Source organism: Pteropus alecto, unplaced genomic scaffold (assembly GCF_000325575.1).
Source record: "Pteropus alecto unplaced genomic scaffold, ASM32557v1 scaffold95, whole genome shotgun sequence".
In the NCBI taxonomy this organism is placed as follows: domain Eukaryota; kingdom Metazoa; phylum Chordata; class Mammalia; order Chiroptera; family Pteropodidae; genus Pteropus; species Pteropus alecto.
The window spans coordinates 9,052,809-9,062,731 of record NW_006441071.1 but is presented as its reverse complement, the minus strand read 5'-3'; the positions used below and the strand labels follow the sequence as shown (position 1 = coordinate 9,062,731).

The 9,923-nt window shown below is 33.5% G+C and overlaps 2 pseudogenes; both read left to right on the top strand.

Annotated features, from left to right (window-relative positions):
* Window positions 1-2,085: 2,085 nt before the first annotated feature.
* On the top strand, window positions 2,086-2,204 carry LOC112485147 (annotated as a pseudogene).
* A 7,279-nt stretch (window positions 2,205-9,483) lies between these two features.
* On the top strand, window positions 9,484-9,602 carry LOC112485072 (annotated as a pseudogene).
* Window positions 9,603-9,923: the final 321 nt, after the last annotated feature.

Sequence of the window (9,923 nt, the reverse complement as noted above, 5' to 3'; positions counted from 1 at the left end):
GAAATTTAAAAGAAAATCTAATGTACAAAATACTTAGTCTCATTTATCTGTGTATATCTATAGAAACATCAGCGTATAAAGTATTTTGCTATGTAATTATATTACTCATAGCGTTAAGTAGCTAGTCAGACCTGAGTGACAGGAGAACAAAGGACTGGAGGCTCAGCCCAGAGAACACTTAAAGAATACCCCATTGGTAGTTGAAGAATCCCTCTTGCATCCTGGGAGACAAAGGCTGGGAGGGCCATAACCTATATTTAGTTTAATCTGGCCCACAGATGCATGCACAGAAAGTACTACCCTAACTTGCTCATAATTTCGGCCTCGTTATATCATCATTAAAATGCCACGTTTATGCCTGGAAGTTCATGAATCTAATTATAACAGACTGAATTCTAGGTAAGTACACATGCATTAGACAGAGTTATATGGCAGCCAAGTGTCAATCAAAATGACTTCACATGCCAATTACCTAGGAATGCCTTTGTAATCACCCACTGCGGCCCAAATATAATACAGACCTTCCTACTTCTGCATGGTTACAGACCTTTTTGCTGAGAACTTGCTTCTCCCTTGGAGTATACTCTTTTATCTTTTCACCTCTCAAATTCCACAGGGCTGCAGATTTCCTTAGTGTGCCTCATCTCCTTCTAAAATGTGCCTTTAATAAATCTTACTTCTTCTAAATCTTGCTGACCAGTAATTTTTTGCTGCATCAGCGGGGAAGATATGAGGAAAAATGCTCATTGCACTTCTGCGTCATTACCCCACCCATGCCACTGAGGCGATGCTGGAGTTCAAATCTCACTCAAACAGTAACAATAGTACATTAAGTAATCATTGTTTCAGAATATGCATGCACACATGAACGTATTAATTATACATTCATTGACACATACATTCAATGTCTGATACATGCATATTCATTGACTGAAGTAGAATTATTTAAGAATAAAATTATTAATGTTAGTATAGTCATTTGATTACAGAATATTAATTCCTAGTCGATCTTATACTTCAAAATATATTTATGCCTCATTCAGATGTTAGAATTATGTCCTTTCACACACACATATACTTTGAATTAGCAAAATAATATCTGCCTTAGAAAATTCCATATACGTAAGACTTGCCAAACACTACATATCTTCACAAAAACTTAAATGTATCACATATTTTTGACAGCAAAATTGAAAAAATACCTGTCTGTTGATTTTTTTCAACAATTTTTAGAGGCATAATTTATCGTAAATTTTATAAATATAATATAGATACATATGCAAATATATATAGCAATATATAATAAAATTGAATATACATATATAGTTAATATTATTTTTCCCTTTTTAGCACTTGGAGAAGGGTATTTAATTATACCCAGTTATGGGGCGGGGTGTGGGGGTGGTGTGAGGAATCAATAGTATTTAATTTTCTGAAATGAAGTTGTAAAGGTAGTCTTGGTTAAGTGCTCAAACGAAAATAGCACAGCCTGTAAGTATCCTCACTGATCAAAGATGCCCTGTGTTCTGCCACCCCAAGACACAAATCTGGTTGTTGCTGGCCATCTTTCAAATTGAGACTCATGTGATCAGTGGCAGATGTGTCTGTCTGCAACTGAGATTGGCTCCATCTGCAGTTTGCATCTGCCGTTTTGCTGAGGCCAGAGTGCAGGTGTGATGTAAAAATTCAAAGGGCAAGTCAACAGCAAAACAAACTAAAGAAGTGATTTTTCCTCTTTCATGATTGTATTTCTGTTTTACTTGCTTTCTTTCTACTTCACCGGTCAAGATGCTAATGAAATAACCCATGATCTGCTTCAGCCAATTATCTCAAGACAGTAATTATCATAATTTTTCACTAGAGTACTTAGAAAAAAAAGGAAAGATGAGAAAAACAAATTTGAAAGCCAAAGGGAAAAAAATAAATTATATTTCAAGGGCAGCCTCTGCTTGGATTACTTCAATTCCTGTTGATATAAGAAACGCTTCTGAAAACAAACACTGCTACTATGTGATTATATATTTGGCATTTTATTTTTTTTCATGAAACATATTTGGTTTAAATATACTTTTAAAATACAATACTGTGTATGGTCATACCACCCTGAATAAGCCCAATTCTGTCTGATCTCAGAAGCTAAGCAGGGTCAGGCCTGGTTAGTACTTGGATGGGAGATCACCTAGGAAGACCAGATGCTGTAGGCATAAAAAATAAAAAAATAAAGATTGTAAGCTGACAAGGTCCTTGCAATCTGTGAGGGTAACCAAGGAGTGCCTCAACTAAAAAATAAATAAATAAATAAATAAATAGATAGATAGATAGATAAATAAATAAATAAATATAAATAAATAAATAGATAGATGATAGATAGATAGATAGATAGATAGATAAATAAATAAATAAATAAATAAATAAATAAATAAATAAATAAATAAAAAGTGAGGACTGAAAAAAACGACAATACTGAGAAATATTTTTCTTTGGTCTTTCAATGACTGAATATAGTTTAAAAATCAGAACTTCTGCAGGGCCATACTTCTCAAACTTTACTATAAGAATTACATTATTTTTTGGCATTTAGGTTGGGGCCTGAGGTTTGCTTTTCTAACAAGCTCTCAGATGGTGCTCATGCTTCTGGTCCATGCCCTACACTTTGATTAGCTAGGCTTCAGATTATAAGTATTTGATTTTATAATGTTAAATAAATTTGAAAACTGTAAATAAGTAAAATATAAACAATTTGAGGGTTAACATGTTTATAAGTAGATTTACACAGACAATAAATGTAACTACCTTAGTGATAACTAAAATCTAACAAGCTATTTTTTAGTTATTAAATCATCATGTTAGTATTTTAAGCATTTTCCTACCTTGAGAAAAAATTGGCTTGAGATCTAATGATAATTGTCTTCATGATCATTATTCCTGGGTATGGTAGATGGATAAGCATCATTTCTTTTGTCATTTATTTTCCTACTTGAAGTTTAAAGACTTTGTTCTTAGAGAGCAGTTTTAAATTCGGAGCAAAATTAAGAGGAATGTACAAAGATTTCTCATACAGCCCCTGCTCTGTGCATGTGCCCTCTACCCCATCATCAACATCACTCACAAGAATGGTATATTTTTTACCAAGGATGAACCTACATAATAATTCTGCATCCGTAGATGACATTATGTTTCACTCTTGTTGTTTACATTCTATTGCTTTGGACAAATGTATGACATACAGTGTTTCCATAATTATATTATCATAGGGTATTTTCACTGCCTCCCACCCAACAAAACATCCCCATTCAGCTTCCCTCTACAGCCCTGGCAACTTTTTATTGTCTCAATAGTTTTGTGTTTTCCAAAATGTCATATAGTTGGAATTATGCAGTACCTAGCCTTCTAAATTGGCTTCTTTCACTTAGTAATGCACATTCAAGGTTCCTTCATGTCTCTGCATGACTTGATAGCTCATTTATTTTTAGCATCAAATAATCTTTTGTCTGAATGCTCCACAGTTTATTCCTTCACCCACCTAAATATATCTTGGTTACTTCCAAGTTTGGGCAATTATAAATAAAGCTGCTATAGACAGTGGCGTTCAGGTTTTTGTATGGACATAAGTTTTCATCTTCTTCGGGTAGATACCAAGGAGTGTGATTACTAGATCATATGGTAATAGTATTCTTTGTTTTGTAAAAAACTATCAAATTACCTAAGTAGCTATACCATTTTGTATTCCTGCCAACAATATATGAGAGTCCCTGTTACTCCACATTAAGCCAATATTTGCTGTTCTCAGTGTTCCAGTTTTTGGCATTGTAACAGTTGCGTAGTGATATCTAGTTTTAATTTAATTTATTTGATGACATACTATATGGGGTATTTTTTTTCAGGTTTATTCGCCATTTGTATGTCATCTTTGATGAGGTATCTGTTAAGGTCGTAGGCCCATTTTTTAATAAAGTTGTTTTCTTATTTTTGTATTTTTGAAGTTCTTTATATGTTTTGGATAACTATCCTTTATCAGATGTATCTTTTACAAATATTTTCCTTCAGTCTGCAACTTGTCTTTTTATTCAATTGACATTTTGTTTCACAGAGAAGACATTTATAATTTTAATCAAGTCCATCTTTATTTATGTCATGGATTGTTCTTGTGGTGTTATATCTAAAAAGTCATCATCATACCCAAGGTCATCTAAGTTTTCCTTCATGCTATCATCTAGGAGTTTCATAGTTTTGCATTTTACATTTAGATTTGTGATTCATTTTGAGCTAATTTTTGTGAAAGAGGTAAGGTCTGTGTCTAGATTCATGTGTTTTGCATATGGATGTCTAGTTGTTCAAGCACCTTTTGTTGAGAAGACTATCTTTGTTTCCTTGAATTGCCTTTACTCTTTGTCAAAGATCAACTGAATATGTTTATGTGGCTCTATTTCTGGTTTCTCTATTTTGTTCCATTGATTTGTCTATTCTTTCATCAATGCTACAGTGTCTCAATTACTGTAATTTATAGTAAGTCTTGAAGTTGGGTAACATTAGTACTCCAAACTTGTTCTTTTCCTTCGATATTGTGTTAGCTATTCTTTTGTCTCTCCAAACAAACTTTAGAAAAGTTTTGTTTACATTCATAAAATAATTTGCAGGGATTTCGGTTGGAATTGCATTGAATCTATAAATCAAGCTGGGAAAAACTGACATCTTGACAATATTGAGCCTTCCTTGTTGTAAACCTGGAATATCTCTTAAATTACAGGCATACCTCAGAGATATTAAGGGTTCAGTTCCAGACCACTACAATAAAGCAAATATCACAATAAAGTGAGTCAAACATTGTTTTTGGTTTTCTAATGCATATAAAATGAATATTTACACTATTCTGTAGTCTATTAAGTTCGCAGTAGCATTATGTCTAAAAAAATGTATAAACTTTAATTAGAAATACTTTATTGCTTAAAAAATACTAATGATCACCTGAGCCTTTAGTAAGTCGTAATCTTTTTTGTCGGTGGAAGAACTTGCCCGAGTAACATCAAAGATCATTAATTACAGGAGGTCACCATAACAAATATAAAATGAAAAAGTTTGAAATATTGCAAAAATTATCAAAATGTGACACAGAGACAGGAAGTGAGCAAATGCTGTTGGAAAAATGGTACAGATAGACTTGCTCTATAGAAGGTTGCCACAAATCTTCAATTGGTAAAAAATTCAATGTCATTTGTAAAGCACAATAGAGTGAATCACAATAAAATGCCATATGCTTGTATTTCATTCGTAGTTTCCCTCACATAGATCTCGTACTTATTTTGTTAGATTTATACCTAAGTATTCTATTTGGGGAGTGGTAATATAAATAGTATTGTATTTTTTTAAATTACAATTGTTTATTGTTGTTATATAGGAAAGTGATTGACTTTTGCATATTAATCTTGTATCCTACAACTTTGCTATAATCACTTAACTACTAAGATGTTTTGTTTTTGGTTTTGTTTTTGTTGACTCTCTGATTTTCATGTCATCTTGGAACAAAGACAGTTAGTTTTACATCTTCCTTCCCAATCTGTTATACCTTTCACTTTCCTTTCTTACCATAATGCACTAGTAAGGACTTTCAGTATGATATGGGAAACAGTGGTGAGAAGAGTCATTCTTGCTTTTAACCTGATCTTTGTGGAAAAGCTTCAAGTGTCTTACTTTTAATGTTAGCTGTAGGTTTTTGTAGATAGTCTTAATTAATTTGAGAAAATTCTCTTTTCTGAGTTTCCATGAGCGTTTTATCATGAATAGGTATTAGATTTTGTCAAATGCTTTATCTGCATCTACTGATATAATCATATATCAGTATAATGTGATGGATTACGTTAATTGATTTTGAAATGTTGAACCAGCCTTGCATACTTGGGGTAAATCCTACTTGCTTATAGTGCACAATTCTTTTAATACTTTTTGGATTCGATTTGTCAATATTTTCTTGAGGATTATTGATTTATGTTCATGAGCAATATTGATCTTTACTTTTGTTTTCCTGTATTTCCTTGGTCTGGTTTTGATATTAGGGTAATGCTGGACTCATAAGATGAGTTAGGAATGTCATCTATTATTGATCCTTCCTTGCCCTTGTGAATTATTTCATAATGTTTACGGAATGATCTTCCAAATTCTCTTATTTTCAAGCCCAGGAATTATAATTCATCCCTTCCACTTACCTTTTGTTTTTCTATTAAGTTAGCTGCAGAGCTGAAATCCTAGTTATTTGGATCCCACATTGTTTGGATTCCAGTTATTTTGATCTGTTCCAACTGCATTGTTCTCTTACATTTTTCTATGCTAAGTACAGTTCATAGACTAGTAATAAGGGCATCAAATGAGAGCTTGTTAGAATCTTGGGTCTCATTCAGACCTACTAAATTAAAGCTTGTATTTTATGAAAATCCTCAGGTGATATGTGTGTACATTCAAGTTTGAGAAGCAGTGCTGTCAAGTCTAACATCTCTGATTATGAAGTATAAATCACTACTTTGGGCCTGGAGTTAGAAACATGCCTAAAAACAGTAGGAGCACTGGAGACAGACAGACAACTATTCAAATCCCAGCGCTTCTGCTTCTTAGATGATTCTCTTAAACAAGTAATTCAATAATTCTCCTCACTTCTCTCATTTGTAAAATGAAAATAATAATGCCTTGTTGCTGTAATAAAAATATGTGATGAAAATATAAAGTACTCAGCACAATGTGGCATGATGTAAGAATCAATTGTTTATAAAAATTACTATTATCATGGGAAATTAAATTAGAGGAATGAGAGGATGTGGTTGCCTGAGATTCAAGGAGGTTAGTTGTAAAGCTGGCCCGATAACCACTGTGATTCATTCTAATACCATGTAACTTTGCCATAATATAGCAATTGTCAGCAGTTTGACTAATTTTTATATTTTAAAGGATTCTCAGTTTTCCTCTGGCACCATGCTCAGCATAGTAATTTTTCTTTTATCATTTTTTCTGAGAAACATTTTTAGAAAATGGGGGAAAATGAGCCCTCTCTTACAATATATCAAAGCAATATAATAGACTATTTAAAATATATTTCTTAGCAAAACATATTAAATGGGTCATTATTTACATGAGATTTTAAAAAGTCATTATGGCCTATTGTGCAAATTTTAAACTGACATTGGATAGGTAAATTATATTTAGGCAGTTTTCAAAAACTAGATTTTTGATTCAATAGACCATAGCATATCTTTGATGTTCTATTTTGTAATTTGTTAAATTATTTTCCAGCATATGCATAGCTATCATGATGCTAACGGGTATTCATATTTAAATTAGGCTAAAGTTACTTTACACCTATATAAGCCAATTTTTCATATAAAAATTTTGTAACTGAAAAAGCTATAGAGCAGAACCAAGTATTTGCACACATATTTATAGCGCCGTGATTTCTACATTATCTCTGTATTTGTTAGGGATTATCTGCTGTGTCAGTTATCAATTTATTGCCTCTCAGCTCTGAAAACACCCTTCAATGTGATAAATAACCAAATTTGTTTACGCATTTCTCCTTTAAAGCGAATAGGAATTAAGTTTCCTCATTAGAGGGAAGCGGGGTGGGGATACTGCAGGAAGTAGAGCTTCCTGTAATTTCTAGCATGATCCAGGAGAGTCTTTTGAAGACATCTAGTAAGGAACTACCTGGTCGTCACCCGCCCAGAATGTGATCCTTTGAGCTTGCAGCCTTGTTTGGGCAGTACCTTTCAGTAGATAGTCTGGACAACCCTGACAAGCCCTACGTAGGTAGACTGTATGCAAGTACGTGCATCCTGGAGAGTCATCCACCAAGTAGACAGCCCTTCTTCAAAGAGCAAGCACTGAAAGCCTTTTGCTCCCACTGGCACCTGGATTCCCACTGCACGCCCAGACACCATTTGCTCATTACCTGCACATCATACACACTATGGAGGGTGGCCTGCTGTCTGCAAAGCAGTGCTAGACCAGTTCTAGCCTGGCCAAACCAGTGATCATCTCTGCTATCCAGAGGCCAAATCACATCTTCTCCAAAGAGCACAAAATCCCTTCCAAGTTTGTCCTTCTTGAGCACTCTCCTTCAGTCTTAGGGTACCATAGAGAATTTCTTTATAGCTTATAGCTATGTTTATTATAGTTAATAATTATTTGTATCATACTGCCTCTCTTTAACTTGATTGGACCTAGACTGCTACCTTGGCTTTCTATAATTAAAAGTGAAAATTGTTCTAGAGATCATTTTCTTACAAGAAATGTAACTACTACTTATCACAAACTATCTATGTGCCAGGCTCTTCACAAATATTATCTCATTTAATCTTCATAAAAATTTACAAAGTAGTACTTCATTTTACATTTTAAAGAACTAAAGCTTATACTTAAAGTAGTTTACTCAGGGTTGAGTGAATGGCTTGAGCTTCAAAACCAGTCATCTCAATACGATCACTGTATTTGTAACAACTATCTTGTTTTATAAACATGCCCAAACTTAGCTAAATGTCTAAGAATATTTCATTGTTTTTGCATGATTATAGGTTTGTTATCTAGATAAAAATTAAATTGTTTCTAGAAGGTATTATACTATAGTTATTACAGAACACAATCTGAGCTTTCATGGTTTCCCCATACTGATAGATTGATATTCTACATCTAAATAAAAAATTGAGGGTCTTAGAGTAGAATAGGGTTGTCAGATAATGTACAGGATGCCTAATTAAATTTGAATTTCAGAAAAATAATATTTTTTTACTACAGGTATGCCCCAAATTGCATGGGACACACACACACACACACACACACACACACACACACACACACACCTGTGTTCTTACTTGTTAAATCTGATAATCCTAGAAGAGAAGGCACCCTTTCCCTGTTATTGTATCTAGAAATTTCTGTGATCCTATTTAGTTCAAAATAAGCTACAAACTAGACAGTTTACCTAGAATCATTTCCCATTTTCTAAACATATAATGTTGCTCACTTCAAGAAGTCTACTTTCCTTCTAAGATTCCTCATAGATCCTAGGTAGATTCTAAGATCCAAGTAGATCTCTAATAAGAATTACATTTATTCATTATGCCATGTCTTCTGATCTCATCCACTAAGGTTAGTCAAGAGATCTTTTAAGATTAAGGTTAGTCAAGAGATCCCAAAAGTTGTTGTGGATACATGATGATAGATGGCTATATTAAAAATTCCCAATTAGTTAAGAAGCCAGACAGGAAATTTAAGATGACTATTATTATCTTGGCACCTATTAATCTACCTTGTTACTAATATAAACACCCTTCCTGACAAGATGCAGAGGTGTTGAGAAAGATGCTTAATTGCACGCAACACCACTACACCAACTGTTCCTGCTCAGCAGTTACTTCATTTCCATGGATTCCTATCACTCTATAAACTCCTGGTTCAAACATACCGACAGAAGAGATTAATGGTTAGTTAAAAATGTTTACTATCATCTACAGCCATGCTACACTGAAGAAACCCTATCCTGTCTGATCTTGGAAGCTAAGCAGGGTTGGGCCTGATTAGTACTTGGATGGGAGACCACCTAGGAAGACCAGGTGCAGTAGTGTAAAAAATAAAAAAAAATAAAATAAAATAAAATAAATTTAAAAAAATATCTAGAATCTTCCTAAAATATTTTTTAAAAAACCAAACCATCCTATTTAATTGGGTGGTGTCTTTATTATTCCAATTTAGTGTGTTTTCTTGCTGAAAGATACGAGGTGGTTTATTGTGCAACAAAGTATAGTCCATTGGTTAGGAAATGGCATCTGTTGAATTACAGTTAAGCTCAGAGAAAGTCGATAACTGCTAATTGTGTCATAAATAGCTGTATTTTAAGGATGTGGAACTTGCAGTTGAAGCCTGTTACTTAAAAACAGATTGTTTGC